The sequence below is a fragment of the Vicugna pacos genome, chromosome 14 (genome assembly GCF_048564905.1).
Source record: "Vicugna pacos chromosome 14, VicPac4, whole genome shotgun sequence".
Taxonomy (NCBI): domain Eukaryota; kingdom Metazoa; phylum Chordata; class Mammalia; order Artiodactyla; family Camelidae; genus Vicugna; species Vicugna pacos.
Window position 1 is genome coordinate 34,289,268 of NC_133000.1, and position 17,437 is coordinate 34,306,704.

At 41.9% G+C, this 17,437-nt stretch overlaps 1 long non-coding RNA gene across 1 annotated transcript; it reads left to right on the forward strand.

The window, feature by feature from the left end:
• Window positions 1-1,822: 1,822 nt before the first annotated feature.
• On the forward strand, window positions 1,823-15,831 carry LOC140701248 (uncharacterized). Its single transcript, XR_012080233.1, has 3 exons — window positions 1,823-1,885; window positions 2,062-2,159; window positions 15,575-15,831. It is a non-coding gene; the product is annotated as an uncharacterized lncRNA (long non-coding RNA).
• The last annotated feature ends 1,606 nt before the right edge of the window (window positions 15,832-17,437 follow it).

Consider the following 17,437-nt stretch of genomic DNA (forward strand, 5'->3'; position numbering starts at 1 on the left):
TTCACCCATTAAAATATAGTTATCAGGCTTCCTTCTTTAGTGCAGTTTTAGGTTTACAGAAAAATTCACAGAAAGTGGAGTTCCCATATATTCCCTATGCCCTGCACACAGCTGCTCCTGCTGCCAGCGTGTTACATTAGTGGATGCACTCATTCTTTTTGACATCTTTCATTCCTCCTCCCCTAAAATTTAACATGACTGATATTCACGTCTCTTATGGCATTTACGTGTGATTTATATCACTTCTCACGTTTATGTGAAGTTTACAACACATGCATGTTTTCTGTTTAAGCTGGGTTGGGGGCAAGTTTTCTGTGTAAAAATACGATCATTAGTGAGTCTCATGCTGCTGGGTTTTTGGGTTGTCAGGTCCTGTTAACCATTGTTTCAGTTATTGGGATCATTGTCTACGGACTTTCAGTGTTCATTGTATTTCCTGCAAAACTTCCCAAGAACCTGAATGGAACAGACACAATCCAAAAGTACCTGACTGTGCAGGTGGGCCACGCCAATCACTGCTTCCCTTATCAGTTTTATCATCATGGTGACCCTGAACGCCATATATGAGAAAGTGGCAATCATGATGACTGACTCTGGTAAGCTCCTCCTGCAGCTGAGATAATTTCTACACCAGTTTTAGAACCAGGTCAAAACAGAGACTATCTTTTAGGCACTTCAATTGCAGTACATTACAGTCTTTAGTTAACTTCAACTGCAAACCTATTTTCTCTAGCCTATATGAGAAGTGAATTAGCTCCATTTTTGCATTAGTAAAAGGGACAAAGGAAGCTTTAGAATGTCCAAGCTCTGTGTAAATATGTCAGTGCTTAATAATAATTTCAATTACATTAGATAATGTACCCTGTTGTTGAAAGTAAATAGTCTCTGTATTGCAAATAAGTGGAAGAGGGTCGTGGTTCCAGTGGCAGATTTGCTTGCGCGTTACGGAGAGGACAAGTAATCACACTGTTATGTGTCTTCCCCCCATGCTGTTCCTGTTAGTGTAGCTCCATTCTCATCAGCTGCGGCTTCTATAATAAATGTTTCTTCTCTCTGGCTTGTATCCCACCCAGCGGCTTAGCGGCCTAAGTTAAGTGCTTCCCACACATTGCATGTGGCTGGGTGGTCCTCCCAGTGGTCTGCTCAGTGGTCATCTTCTGAAAATACTAAGACCAATTCAAATTCTGAACTAGGAGGATGACCCGTTTTATGTTCCCCAAATGCTTCTAGCAAGTTGCCCCGTGTTTTGTTTGTCTTCTTCAATAGTCCTACCTTACTGCCTTTCAGGGAGACAAGAGAATATTATCTAGCAGGATGTTTAGAAGTAGCTTTCTTTCAAATTACACCTGACAGAGGACAGTTCTTGCCCATTGGATACTGTTGTGCTTATAAATTTTAAGGAACAGGTGACTTTTTTTTTTTGCCTTGTGGGATATCACTTTCTTAGTGGGAGAAACTCTTACAACAGTGTGTACAGTTGGAATTAACATAGTGGATATGTTAAGAAATTCAAAACAGCTGGTATGAAAACAGTGTGAATTGTGTGTGTGTGTGTGTATATATATATATATATATATATATATATATATATATATATATATATATATATATATATATATATATTAAATGTGTTAACTCATGTGTCCGTGGCTTTGATTAGGGTCTCAAAGCCGTTCACAGTTTTACAGACTTACCTTTTCTTTATTCTAGCTGGAGAGCTCCCAAGAACCAGACTGACTATGAGAACAACCCAGCCATGAAGGTTTTCTTGTTCCATTTTGTCAACTACTACTCCTCGTGTTTCTACATCACATTCTTTAAGGGCAGATTTGTGACTTATCCATGAGATCTGGTGTATTGGCTGTAAAAATACAGAAATGAAGAGGTGTGAATACAGCTTTGTGTTCTGACAGTCTAACCTGTTTCAGGTTTTCTCTTAGTTGCCCAATGGAGAGTGTCTTTACTCTCTGCTCCTTAGATTTTTTTAGGCATAAAATAATGACTTTATTTCATGTTAGAGCTATCTAAAATTTAAATGAGATTTTCTTTCTAATATTCCAGTGTGACCCAAGTGGTTGTCTCCTTGAACTGATGACACAGCTGACAATAATCATGGGAGGACAACCCATCTGTAATAACATACAAGAGGTGTTAATTCCGTGAGTACTCAGTCATGTGATCTTGGGTGGGTGAGAATGGCCCACCCACCCACATCATTTTCCTGCATGCCCATCTCTAGAACAGTGGAGACTCTCTGCTTATTAAAGCTCTCCAGATAAGATGATCCAGCCAACAGTATAAACGTACCTGATGTTTAATAATTATGTTTAAATACCTTCCTTTTTATGTTTAACATAAATCCCCAAGTGCTATAGTCTCTGCTTATTAGCCCACCACTGGGGACTGACTGATCAGAGCCCATTGAGAGATGGCCCTTTTTGGGGCCATGAACTTAGTTTTCCCACAATTTCCTGCAAATTTCTCCTCCTTTTATATATGCATTTAAAAATCCATAACAGGAATTTGTTGAGTGCCTAGTATGTGCTAGTCACTGTATTAAATGTTGTACCTATATGTGTGTGTGTGTGTGTGTGTGTACAAGTTAATCACCCAAACAATCCTTATTCTTATCTTCCTTTTGCAAATGAAGATCCTGTGGCTTAAAGAGGGTAACTGATATGCCCAAGCTCTCATTGCCAATAAGAGACCACTGTGGGACTCAGATGTAAGACACTATCTCTCTGAATCCATGTTCTTCTAAGAAGAGACTCTCTTAGGGTCCTAAGGCACAGGGTTACATAAAGTTTTAAGAGACACTTGTCTAAAATAATAACAACAGAGGTTTTGACTTACTGTTCTCTTCCTAAAAATGAGAAAAGCAGATGTTAGCAAAGGTCACACTGTCCTTTTGATTTTCACATAAGCCCAATCCCACATCAAAGTGGACAGTCCAGTGTTATCTGCAATTTCTGAACATTTCAAGGAGCTTACTCTATTCACTTTCTGTTGCTGTTGTAACAAGTATCCCCAAACGTCATGGTAGTAGGAAGAGAAAAGAAAAAGTCTCTACTAAACAACACAAATTTAAACTTGTAGTTTTCTTGAACGCAGAAGCCTGCTGAAGTCAAAGTGTTGGCACGGCTCTTTCTGAAGGCCTCAGGGGAACCTGTATCTGACTTTTCTGGATTCCAGAGACCACCTGCGTCTCTTGGCCTGTGACCACTTTTCTCATTCTCAAGGTCAGCATGGTTGTGTGCCTCTGACTCTGAACCTGTGTTCAGATCTCCTCTCCTCTCTCCCCTCTTCTGCCTCTTTCTTCCTCCTTTAACGACCCTGGTGATTACACTGGGCCCAAATCTATAATCCAGCTGGTCTCTCTTAGAGTCAACTGGTTAGCAACCTTAACCACATCTGCAACCATAGGCCCCCTTTGCCAGGGAATCTGACCTCTTCCTATGTTCTGGGGATAAGGACATAGACATATTGGGGGGGAACATTTTTCTACCTACCACACTAACCATTTTAAGATAATTTCTGGCTTTGAGTTTCTGTTTTCATGAAACTGTTGAACTCTCTTCTGTCTTGCCTTCCACACAAGCATTCTGCTCCTGGTCAACCTAACTGCAGAGCTCACCCCTCTCTGTGGTGTCCCCCAAAACCACTTACACAAGCAGGTCTTACTGTTGTTTGGAGAATGGGGGAGAAACTCAAACAACTTGAATTTTGAAATAAAAAACCTCCATCATTTTAAAATCTTCCATGCTACTATAAAAATATTTATTTTTTTAAATTTGCTTTTTAATTTTTAAACTATTTTAAACTTTGTAACTTTTTTAAACTTTATTTTTTTCTTATCATCCTTCATTGTAGGCTCCAGAAACCTGCTCTTCTGCCCACCGCATCCAAGTTCCCTTTCATTGTTTCTCCTCCCTTCACTAACCTTCCTTCTCTCGCGCTTATTACCAAGTTTCTGTCCATTCTCTTTATAGGGCAGTTAAATTATTTTTTCTTTCTTTCTTTCTTTCTTTCTTTCTTTCTTTCTTTCTTTCTGTTTTTGCAGAGTGAACACTTTTGCGTGTCAGTGTGTCATTCCACATTTCTTCATAATGGCTTCATCTTTCAGCTTCAGTATGGATTACTGGGGTCTGTCTCAAAACAAAGACATTTCCCTTGTCCCCCAGCTCACCACGCCCCTCAAAAAAAGATTCTGATCTTCGCTGTGAAATGAATCTTCTTTTTCCCTACTGTGCAGTAGACAATCCGTACCCTGAGCTCACAGTCAGATATTTCCAGAGAAGTAAAAGTAGGTCATGTGCAAATAATACTACTTTTCTCTGTGAAAAGAAATACAGCAGATAGAGGAAATACTTAACTCAGATTACTCAAAAGCATTTCCTGAAGGAAATAAGTAAATTATTTAACAATAAATTTTGTTGAATCTGGTTATCTGTGAGCTATTTTTACCAATCAAGGAGGATATATTTCCTAAACTGGTACTGAGCAATTCATGTGAAATGAAACTTGCTCACATGAACTAGTTTAAAGTAAAGGATGGATTATAGTATCTGTGGTCTGTTTATACCTTCGCTTAAGTAAGCACATTGTTCTAGGTTCCAGTGAGCTGAACTTTGCCTCCATGTATTTCTACTATGGGCTAAAATATTTAGGGAATTTATTTTGAATTTTGTTTCCCTTTTTTGAAAACCAGGAATTCTGAATTGTAGCCAAGTTCAAGGGTGGCTTTTTTTTCCCTCACTGCCTCTTCTCTTTGTATAAGTGCAGTTTCCTTCTTAATTTTTCATATAAAATCCTAACATACCAAAGATCTATCAATTACTCTTGCTGCACCAAAACTATACCCATCCTCAAAAATACATAGGAAGGGAAAAGAAAACTTATCAAAATTAGCTACTATTTTCATGCTATTTAAATATGTCTAAAGGAACATAATGAAATGAATTTCACCATATCTCACCTGCCTCCACCCCCCAATCCCATGTGGGGTTCTTGAGTAGGATTCTGGGAGCAAATGAAGGAAAGTGATGCCGTGATCCAGGCTCCCTCTGGGGTCTCCCCAGCACTTGGATTGGCACTGGTATAAAGTAGGTCTCAGTCCGAGCCAGCTGAGTGAGTGAGTGACTCACAGGCATCGAATGCGTAAAATCAGTGAATTAACAGCATTCTTTGTAGGACTCAGAGAATAAGCTGAGTGCCCTGTGGCCTTCCCACCCTCACAAACTATTTTGATGTTGGGGTCATTTCTGGGAATGTTATTCTGTACTGGACAAAAGGCTAGTACAATTCCAGGGTTAAGCAACTTTCCTAGGGAAATTTTATGATAAAATATTAAGAAAAATAGTTAAATGCCCCAAATGACATAGCATTGTCCTTTGGTGTTTAGATAATGTATGGCTGTAATTTTCTTACTTTATATGTTTTCTACATTTTCCACTGTGTGTATGCACTACTATATAATAAGAAAAACAAATGTTTAAAAGAGAAAATCTCTCTTCTCCAGATATGATTTGGTTAGAGGATGAGTCACATACATATAATAAGAGAATCTTAATTACATGTGTCCATAATTCACTCTTTAAATTCAGGAACAGGAAACTCAGGAATGAAAGAGATTAAGAGAATCAAAGATACTTGTATTCAAGATTAGCAAGTAGGAGTGTCCTCAACAGAAAAGGTGATAATCAATAATGCAGGGATTAAATGTGATAATGAAGGTACAAAGACAACATGAAGTAGAAAATGCCACGTGGCAAGCACAGAGTAAAGGGCAATTTACTATGATTATGCCAATATGTGTGGTCAATTCCCAAGCAAATGATTGTGTAACCCCTGCTAGAGGGAGAAAGCTTCCAGCCTTGGCTGGAGAGGGGGGAGGATCCAGTGTCTGTATTTTTTAAAATGTCTACAGTTGCTTCTCATTTGCAAATTGATATCCCTGCACGAGAACCTTAAACCAACAGAAAGCCCAAAAGACCGTGGACAATGATGGGTAAAAGACAGCCCAAGCTTTTCTGCCACAGATGAGTGGTTCCACTCAGGAACACTGAGCAAGAGACTCAGAGTCTTAACTAAGGACAAGCAAGTTGGGACTTCTAATATTACCTAATGCCACCGACGTGGGAGGGCAGTTCAGCACAAGAAGGAAGCGACAGGTGAGTTAACATGGAAGTTTCATCATGGATCCAAACCGTGATGGATTTGGGTCACGGAGGGTAAAAGCCCTTCTTCCCTGGGGCATGGACTGGATTCCACAAGTGGCTGAGACAGGAAGTATGAGGCAGAGAAAAATTCCCCCAGGAGAATCCCGAGTCTGGGTGCCAGGGAGGGTGATGGACGAGCGCGGTCCCAGCGCCATCCGCACCGCAGGGCTCTGAGGGGCTGTGGAGTTGCGCGCCCCTGGCCGGACCACAGACCTGCCTGCAGCGCTCCGGGCTGCGGCCTGGGGAGCGGCTTCAGCAGCAGGCTGGCCCCGTCATTCTCGTAGGTGCTGCAGTGACCCCCACCCCTGTGGCCACGGTGATCCCAAGCCAAGGGTCTAAGTGACTTCAACCCTATTTACAGGTGACCACAGCCGGATAGCCAGTGCTGCTCAAAAGGAAGATCCCACATGGGGTCTTGCTGTGTCAGGGGGGTTGCTAATACCTGGCCTGCTTTGAATCGTTTCATCGTGACAGCAGTCTGGGCAGTGGAAGTTTCATCTCTCAATTTTATTTCAACTTTTTTTGTTGAAAGTATAGTTGGTTTACAATATTGTGCTAATTCTTGGTGTACAGCATAGTGGCTCATATATATATATATATATATTCCTTGTCATATACTTTTCCACTAAAGGCTATTAAAAGTTATTGAGTGTAGTTCCCTGTGCTATACAGAAGGATCTTGTTGTTTGAAACAAAAATTACTAAACAAAGTAACAAAGTAAGCAGACTAAACCTAGCCATGTATATGACACAGCTGAGTTTATCTAAGGATTTAAATGTGGTTTTGATCTCCAGGATCTCTTTATCCAAGTATCATATGTAAAGTGCCTGTGGAACACTTCTCAGAAAAATGTTTTAAAATCATAATATATAGAGAATAAAGAAGAAAGATAATTATACTGAAAAGCAGATATCAAAATATAGAAATGGGCATTTGTGATACAGTAATATCTGAAATATTGGAAGAACGTGTTGAATAAGAGGATCCAGTGGTGAGTCTACTAACCGCAACATTCTGCCATAGCAGTGAGTGTAAATCATCTTCTGAGATCTGCAACAATTGCATTTTGAATGTAAATAAAGTTAAATAACAAATAAGCCATGAAGTGTGGATTCAGATTCAGGGGTATCTCGAGTCCATATCCCCAGCATTTCCCAGGGCTCCCTGCTCTTCCCCTAATGTCATTGAAAGAAGTGGGGAACGTTTGTGAAGCGAAGGGCATGTTCCATTGCAAAGAAATCTCGTAGCAAACCTGGGAGCATGGCCAGTGAAAGGTTAATGCTGAAATTAGAGGCCGTGGGAAACCAAGCAGAGGCAGCTCTTTACAAGTCACATCATATGCTCTGTGTGTGTCTACGTGTGTATGCATACAGACGTGTGGGCATGTATGATGTATACACCTGCCTTTCGTGTGAAGCCGCCTCACTGTCCAAATTTGAAATCCGTCCAAACATGCAGTGCAGTCAGCCGAAACTCAGCCAGATGCTAAGTTGTCTGTTGTTGCTCTGTCTCTTCTGCTGAACTCCACGAGTAAATCACGCGCCAGCTGTTGCTTTCAGGGACAACAGCTCTGTAGGCTACAGGTCCATGCCTTGTTTCACTGCCAACTCTGATTTCCTTTCAGGATAAATTGCCATTTGAAAAGGGGGAAGCATTCAGTTGGCCCACAAGCCTCTGAGTGAGGAAAAAACATAACTTTAGAGACAGCTCTGTGGGACAGCATCCAGAAGGGGACAGAGCATTGGGCTGGGAGTCGAGGCTGTGTTTCTTTCAAGCTCTGCACTGAATTTGAGGTGGCATGTCACTTCTTTGTCCCTTGATTTGTTCAGCTTATATTAGGGTCTTGGACCTGTTCTATCCAACATTAGAGTATCACATTTTTGCTCGGTGACCCTCCATGGCTCTGCAATTCCTTCAAAGGGAAAAATGCCCACATCCTCACGGCAGACTCTAAGGCTCCACCCCCAAAACCACCACTTATTTCCTATTCGCTGTGGCCCACACCAGTCTCCATGCTGTCTGTCCAGCGTGAGGGACCTCCAGGCCTGTGATCACTGTTTCCTCTGCCCCTCCTCTGCCCACCCCTTTGCTTCAGTCTTTGCCTTATTCAAAGGTCACTGCCCCATCCCCACTCCTCCCTAGCACACATTCTTCGCTCTCCTTTATTTTCCTCCACAGCACTTATCACCAGCTCACAGAACCTGTATTTCTTTCTTTTACTTATTTTCTCTGACGACTTTCAGACTGGAAAGGCCATGGTGGATAATAGGAGAGAAGTGGGGGTAAAAAAGACAAATGAGGGAAGGCATCTTCTAAAAGCTAAAATGCCCACCTGAAAAGGAGGTAGGAGATAAAGTAGTAGTAGTCGTTACACTTTTGGTAAACCCAAGGCACATAGTCAGGACTAGTTTTCACAATATTTGAGGGTAGGGAGGCAGCAATAAAAAGAAATTTATCCTGAAAACAAGAAATTAAATTCTTGGGAAGATGATGTGTTCAGCTTGAGATATCAGTAATACCTTTATGACCTTGGTCTGATAATATCCTGCCTTATAATTTGATCTGTTTGACAGCTGGATCATGAATCTAATGATGCCACAGTTTTGGGAGCAGAACAGACCAACCCACGATGGGAACAGGAAAACCATCTGTATCCCATGGGCAAACTGGGGTTATTTTATGAATACCCTGAACTGAGTAAGTCATCAATGGAGATTTCTGTGCTGTCGGTTATACTAGAGTATGCTTTGGGTCTCAGAAGCATTGGTTACCGAGCCAAACAATGTCCTAGCATACCGAAACGGAGCCCGCTTTTCTCCATTAGATGCAATTATGCAGTCAGGCTTTCAAATAGGGTGCCTGTGTGTATCTTTGTCAATATTTATGTTGCACAAAGCTGAAGATTTACTGCCAAGGAATGAAATGGAATACTCATTCAGATACGTCTCCTCCATTGATTTTCAGATCCTTCTGGTCATGTCGTCTAAGGATGAACTCAGAACCGTTACTAGATGTGACTCAGCTCAGGCTGTAGCCCGTGTGGCACAGCTGTTGGCTGATATCCTTCTAAATAGAGTCATGTGAGCCAGCCAGCCTGTGCAGAAAGCCCGCAAGCACATCCTGCCTCATTGCAGCAAGGTTCACAGGGCCACCCCTTCCACATCTCACACCTGCCTTTGATATTGTTCCTATTTCTTCTGGCTCATGGTTTCTGCCTGATTCCTTGAGTGACATCATGTCACATCACTGGCTTGAATTCAGGATGAATTTGCTGATCTGGAGTATCGGTAGAACACAGATCCCCTCCTTCTCCAATGACTTTGTCCATTTCTGTACATTTGCTTGGGCTCTGTTCCTCTTTGGTTGAACTTGGTTTTGAGCTCTCAGTTGCCTTTAAATTGTTGAATCTCAAAATAGATTTCCATAGGAAACGTTATCTTTTCTATTATGCATGGCGCACTTTTATCTACTAGAAGGCTGATGATGTGCACGTTTTGTATCTGAGCCCTTTCAGCTCACCACTGCCTTGAAGTAGTTTGTTTTTTTTTAAGCTTAGGAGACAGGAAAGGATTTTTGTCAGTACGCTTTGCATTTATGCATGCAGGTTCTTGTTGGCAAAGGCACCCCTTTGTGCTTCCTGTTTATAAGTCTACAGATGGAGTTTTCTTTTTCCTAAATTGCATTCTATATATAAAATAATTGCTTTTAACAATATACATTATACATAGAAACGCATCTGGTTCCCTCGGTGAATGAAAGGTCATCTTGTGGCATCTTCAGTCAGCTATGCTTTGTGGCCTGGTGTCTGATTTGAGTTTCATCTTTGCTTTTGTTGTGTTTAGTGACCAGGTTCCATTAAGGGTGCAGCTGCTGTCCCTGGTGTAGAAATTATGTTCGTTTATTCTTCTTATTTTCAAAAGGACTTTAAACCAATGACCTGTTATTCCAAAATGAGTCATAATTGTAAATATGTCTTATTGGGGCTATTATCAGTATGAATAATAACAACAACATTCTGGGGGCAGCATATCATTAGGTATTTTAATACACACAAAAAAAGCCTTGGAAAAAAGTTATTCTAATTAAGTCAAATAAATGTCATGAAAGGAAAAGCTGTACGCTTTTGGGAGAAATTGATAAGGCTTTTAGAAATTTATAGTCTCATTAAAATATCAATTAAATAATTCAGCCTAACTCTACCCTACATAACAGGATGGAGTAACAGCTATTCTAGAGAGATTGTTCAGATTTATTCGTTTTCCTATTATCTAAATAATCCCTGATGAATTAGAAAATTCAATCCATTTCTGAGAGTAGGCAGTCTGTTATTCTGTATTCAACGCTGGAGTGAAACTTATTTTGTGTTCTTTTCGTTCATGGGAGATAGAATTTCCAAGTGATTTTTGAATTATTTTTGTTCCTCTAAAATAAATTGCCTTTGGTGGTGATCTCCTGACCTCAATTTCCTCCTCCCAGTTTTCCCCATGATCATTAATGACACCCCACCTGCCTTTTTAGTTATGCCTCTTAGCTGCTGAAGGGGAACAGCTACTGACAGATGACCCTGGAGCCCTCCACCCGTGCTTCGTTAGGCCTTGCACCCAGCCACCAACCCTAGTCTCCTTCGCCTGAATTATATTTCTCTGCTTTTGTGCCTGGAAGGACACTTGCCAAGCCTTGGCAGGGACCCCTCCACTATTTAGAGATTATCTGCTCTCCTGTCTAGGCATGAATTGCACTTGATTCTTGTCTTGATGGTGTGTGATCGTGTCCATGTCCATTGTACTCCCCGACTGGACTGATCCTGTTGGAGGCAGTAGTCAGGCTTTTCATCTTCCCGTCCATGTCTGGAGCACCACAGCCTGGACCCTGGTTCTCCTACTTGTTTAAGTGACTTGAGCTTGGAGTTTCAACACACTCAAATAAAACTGTTAGATGAGGTGGCGGTAACATTGCCCCCAATGCCCCCACAAAGTTCTATATGACATATGGTTTTTTCTGAGTGAAATTTCTCTTTTATTTGTTTTCATGAATTCCCCACTGTCCTTTGAGATTATTAGAGTAACCCTGAGTTGTTAACCACAATATCTCTCCCCCCACCAGCGAATGATCCTGCTGCCTGAGAACTCAGACATGGGACATAAGAGAAATTATCTATCAGTCTTAAAATCTGGAAGCCATAAGATACCGTTTTGTACTTAGAGCACCCACAGCACAAACACCAGTCTCTCAAGAATTTGACACTGCCTTCACAGAGGGCAGGTGCCATAAGTGAAATGCTGTGAGGGATGAAGTGGGAGCTCTTCATCTCTGGTACTGCCTTTTCCACCCTTGCTTTGTTAACTTGATTTTCCCTTCATATATTATGTTCTCCATTTAATTTACTGCATTTAATATCAGTTGTTCTTCAACATCTCCTTGCACCCGCCCCCTCCATTCCCTCTCTCTCCAGTGCTCTCCCACCCACGCCTATCCTGCGCTCTCCAGGACCAGGCCTGTCTCCCCCACGCCCTCACCACTGTTCTGTCTGCCCACCACCTGCACTCACATTTCCTTAACTCCGCAGAATGAACTTCCCAAAATGGCAGCTGAGTAACTGGGGGCGATTGTAGACCTCTCATCTCTTTACTGATTCATTCATTTATCCAACCAACAAACATTGAGCACTGCTATGCCAAACACTGTATCAACTGCTGGGGAGACCAAAACAGGTAAGACTTGGTGTCTGCACTCCCCAGGCTAGGCGAGGCATGGCGAGTAGTTGATGGATTGCTAAGCAGGTGAACACAAATTGGACTCCCTAGAGCTGGAAATATTTGAACTGAATCTTGAAAGGTGAAAGGAAGTTAGCTCTCTATTTTGTGGTAGAGGGAGTGGACACTTCATGCAGAGAGGTGGGGACATATATGTGTACACAGCATGAAGCGGCTTGGCCAGACTGAAGAACAACAAGTAGGGCTAGAACAAAGGATCCATAGGTGGGAATGTCAGGTGCACAAGGCCTCTGTCACGATGGGCCTTGTGTGCTTAGACTTCAATGTATCCTTAAGGAAGCAGGGATATATTGGATTATTTGTAAGTAAGAGAATTGCATAATGTTTATGTTGCAGAATATCTGGTTTTTCTGGCAGCAGAATGGAAGATACTATTTTAGGGGGAGAGGCCCATATTTTGGGGGAAAGGATATTTTGGGGACCAACGCAGGTAACCCAGACAACAAGTGGCACACGCCTGCTGAGAGGCCGTGGGCAGAAAGAGAGAGACATGGGCAGCAGAAGTGGTGACTGCTGCAGTGGGGATTGGAGGGCCGGGGCGGCGGGCCGCAGAGCTGCTGAGGTGACTTTCCAGTGACCCATCCGGAGAGCAGATCTGCAGGGGGAGTGTAAGGAGAGGAGCTGGTTTCGAGGAGATGGTTCTGTGTGTGACATTTTGAGTGCGAAGTGTCTATGGGACATATAAGGAGTGATGTCCGTTGTTAAGCTGGATTCACCAGTCAGGAGCTCAGAGGAGCTGTGGGTGAGGCCGTGGGGGCGATTCAGTCCTGCCAGGTGGAGGACTGAAGATGAGGCCCTGGGGAAAAGGGCCATGTACATGGCAAATGGGAGAAGAGAGGTCCACCAAGAGAAAGAAGAATAGCAGTGCAGTTGAGAGAAAATGATTTGAGGCAACACAGAGAAGGCTGTAACCTGGCTTAAGAGGAATTTGAACACTGACTAAAAGGAGCGAAGTGAGAAAGGGGGGTGTGTGGGGCATAAAAGCAAGGGCTAAAGCCCACCTTTAATTGTCTAAACTGAGGAAAAGGCGGAGTTGGACTACACTAATGTAGCCTTTAAAAAACAGATCTGTGTGTATCTGTGTGTGTGCATATGTGCACACACACTTTTCTGCCTGGGCTTTTAAAATTTATTTAAGTAAAACAAAAATGAAGGGGGGAAAATATTCCACTGAAAGGAAAATATTTGTCCACGGCAAAAGCTACCTGGTAATCAAATAAACAGGAGCTGAGAATGCCCACTGGTTTGAAACACGCAGCCACCGGCAGTGCAACTCCTGTATCAGTGCCGTGGTGGGGCTGTGGGGGATGCAGGGCTCTGAGCCCTGGAGGAGTCATCAGCGCAGGCACTTCTCCAAGAAACTGGACTTTAAAGGGAAGAAGAAAGTATAGAAAGTATCAGAGAGCAATACAGGTCCGTGAGAGAGGGTTGGGCGAGGGTGAGCTTTGTTTTACAGGGGGCGTTTCTGGCCTTGCTGAGTTGCTAGGCCTTTGCTCTTGTTGGTCTTTGTTCCAAAAGCTTTTTTGAAAGTTCTTCTCGCTTGAATATCTGAACAGATTAAATCATGTTGGGTTATTTCTAGTGTTTTATTTTTAATTAAAAATTTTCTGGAATTTATTTTAATGTCAAAATTGAGGACAGTGTACCAGGCCTTCTAATGATTTAGCTAATTACACCAGTACCTGAATCCACTGATTTTAAGTGTCAGTTTTATAATATTTCTAAAATCTCTTAAATATCCACGTCTATTCTTGAAATGTATTCTATTTCATTCATTCTCTCAGTGCACTATTTCTATACTGTTTCCATGACCATAGATTAATATCTCCTACAGTTGGTCCTATTTTATCCTTTTCCAGAATGTCCCTAATATTACAAATTCAAACATCCCTCCTCATTATTTTATTTGTATATTTGTGTATATTTCTGGAAGAAATTTAGGATCACCTTTCAGAATTTTTTCTTAAATCCATTCAGGATTATTAACTAAATTTGCATTCAGATACTAAATTTATTTTGGAGAAAAAATGTTCAAGTCCCCCAAATTTGAGTCTGCCAACTGAAGAGGATGGTGCATTCTACTGTTCATTCAATTATCATTTTTTTCTTTTTTTAAGTCATTTATCAGAATCATTTTAACATTTTTCATTAATTTATTTCTGAATAGTCTGTGCCTTTGTTGTCATTATAAATGATATCTTTTCTGGGTTTGAAGAGGGATGATTGCTAATGAAGTCTTAATTTCTGGTTTCTCTTGAATAAGAAAGGGATCTGACAGTGTGGGGCCCTCTTTCCAATATGGTGACTGTGAGCAGTGCATTTCATTAAGATGTCCACTTGCCAATTTGCCAGTGGCTGCACCCACTCCACATATTTCTGCTACTTACCTGCCCCCTGTAGGCAGATGTGCTCATGTAGGGTTAGGTGGGTTATGGAAACATATGCTGATATCACTGCTGCCACGCTGCTGACCCTGTGGCATCACTAACTCTGGTTCTTTCTCTGTGACCTCCCTGAATATGACAGCTCCTTTTAGGCTGTGGACATGAGGCTTCTTTCCAGCACTGTCGGTTTTTCTGCAACACACCCCTGCCTCTCAGGTCAGAAGCAAATGTCAGCTCCTCCTACCCATCCACCCAATCCACTGTCTTGCCATTCCTGGCCAGAGTGGTCCCTATCCCTTGACTGAGCAGTAACACTGAAGGGACTACAAACTTGCCTCTCATCCACTGTCTTAGTTACATACCTGTGCTAGTTTACTTAAAAGTCTGCCAGTTAGGGTCTAAAAGTCTTTAAGATCACTGGCCTTATCATTTCTAACTGCTCCCCCACCCCATGGAACAGCTTACCGCAGATCTCTGCTGCCCCATCTGTAGCAATGTCCTGTAAATTACAGACAGAGAGAAAAGAACTTCTAAGCCACCACCATAACTTTGACTTCCTGTGACCACACAGACCATAGAAATATCAAGATAAAAATTCCTGAAGAAGGATATTTTGCTTAGGAAGACACTTTAATTGCATACCTTTCTGTGACTTGTAATAACTTCATAGACTCTCTGAATGTGCTGCACTCACCTTCCCAGACTCAAGGGAGCTTGCTCACTTGCCTATTTTCAGTTCATTTCCTCCAACATTCTCTATGCAGAGCTTTCCCAAAAGTACATTCCTTATTCCTTTTTAAATTCTTATATACAACCACAGTATTCTTTTTCTTAATCCTCAATGACAAATCATCTTCCAAGATTGTATTATCAACACTGAGAGTGAATAATATGCTTCAAGATTCCCAAGTTTATTACCAGCAAATAACTATGATTGGTTGAAGATTTTTAAGTATGTTATTCCTACTAAGGTTATATACGTGAAAGAAACAGTTTGTAATGAGTCTTCTTCCGAGAGATTTTATATTTGCCTTTTGTTTGGATTCTTTCACTGTTGAATATTATTATTACCATGAATGTCTTTTCTCTTTGGGATTTAGTTCACCATTTGCCCCTCTCTCTTTACAGGAGTAGAGGAATTGTTGTTGTCCTTCCATCCATCCACCACTCCATGTTGTGTGTCCATTCCTTCAACAGGTATTCAGTTTGGGTTCACCACCTTATCTGTGGCCTCTTTCCAGTGGCCCCTCCGTTGGCTCTGGAGAACAATATATTGCAAATCAGAGTGGGTATGTGGAAACTTGACTACCCAGTATAGACGCATGGTGCCAGAAAAAGCCCAGGACATCGCAGCGTGGCAGCCCACCATGCAAGGAACAGCAATTCTGGCTGTGGTGGACCAATGTGAGTAAAAAGGCCTCATGGGCTGAAGACTTTGAAAAGTCCAAACATGCATTGGCATTGCTTCCTAAGGAATCCAGTGTTGGGTATTGTTTAATATGAGAGGGAGATGCTAACACTATCATCGCTATAAACAACATATTTGTTGTAACTGTAATTGTTATTATTTTAATATATTTTCTTTATAATTTTTATTTGTGACTTACAAGAGCTCTTACAGAGGCAGTTGTTAAGAAGCGTGGCCATTATACTGTTGCTGAAATGTTAATTCAGTAGAAGCATGGTAATAGTATTAATAAGTACTCACTCGTTTGATCCTCACATGGCTCTAAAGGTTACCCAGCAGTGCTTGTATAATGGAGATAGAAATCCATCCGTTTAAGTGTTTGCAGAACCTAAAATAAGAGCAGTCATTCCACCGTATTTTACCATATATTCCAGACTATCATTTTAAAGTAGGAACTACCTGATGAGGCCATATAAACCCTTTGTGAATCCCCAATCATTCATTACATTCCTGGACCCTGGGGCAGAGGTTCTTCTAGAAGGTGGTCCCATCTCTCCTCCCCACCCCACTCTTGGGCTTTGCTACCCACTGTTGGTCATTAGCTAAGCATCCTCATGTCCTGCATGTGTCTGAGCTGTGAGGGAACAGACCTCAGCTCTTTACAAACTGTAGTGACTTTGACCAGTCTGAACAGTCTCTCTCCTTCCCTGCCCACTCCCACACAGGGCAACAGGGGGCTCACAACCACAGCGATTCCCATGCCAGCCCATTAGGGAGCCTTCTTCCCTAGAAATGTTCTTACAACCAGGGCTGTTTCCTCCCTTACTTCACTGACAGTTTCACTCCCAGCTTACAGTCCCCAACAAAAGTCTATCCCAGTTTGAATTCCTTAATCAAGTCATATTTACGCTAAGTCCATGGCACTTTCCCATGAGCACTCATAGAAACAGAACAGGGCCTGGCAGTGGCTGTGGGCCAGGTTCCTGAGTGAGGGGACTTGCTGGGCCCTTCAGGTTCTGTAGTCTGGCCCAAGCTTAGTTCCCAGCCTGGCATCTTCCCATCTGCATGATTTCGGGCAAGGTTTCAACACTTTAGAGCTTCATTTTATCTCTGCTTCATATTTTAAGACTGTTATGTACCAAAAAGTGTGCTTAGGGAATTCAGTGAGTCAATGAATGGATGTCACATAAGATGGTCCTCAGGGAAGGTTAGTTATTTTCATTATGCACCATCGATAAAATTGGCTGCACAGACTTGGCCAGGTATCACAGCTACAGGCACAAGAATTTGACAATGTGTCACTGTGGATCATAGTCACTATTTTACACAGTAAAACAGCTACCTGAGACCACCCAGCTGTCAGCCCACCTGACTCCCCACCCCACGATCCCTGAATTTATCTGATTTGCTTGCTACCCCTACTTTTTGGAGAAAGTTGGCAAATCACACACAGTCAATGACTGCTAGGTTATGTCCATTCCCATTCACTCAATTTGCCCCATTTTCAGTATCCACTGTGCTGCAAAACATAGACTAATATTCAGAATATGACAGCAAGGCCTTTCCCATTCCACAGTCAGAGAAGCATAAATCTGTCATGTTTAATATGGCATATGACACTAAGCAAGGCAGGAAAACAGGCTCCTGTGCTT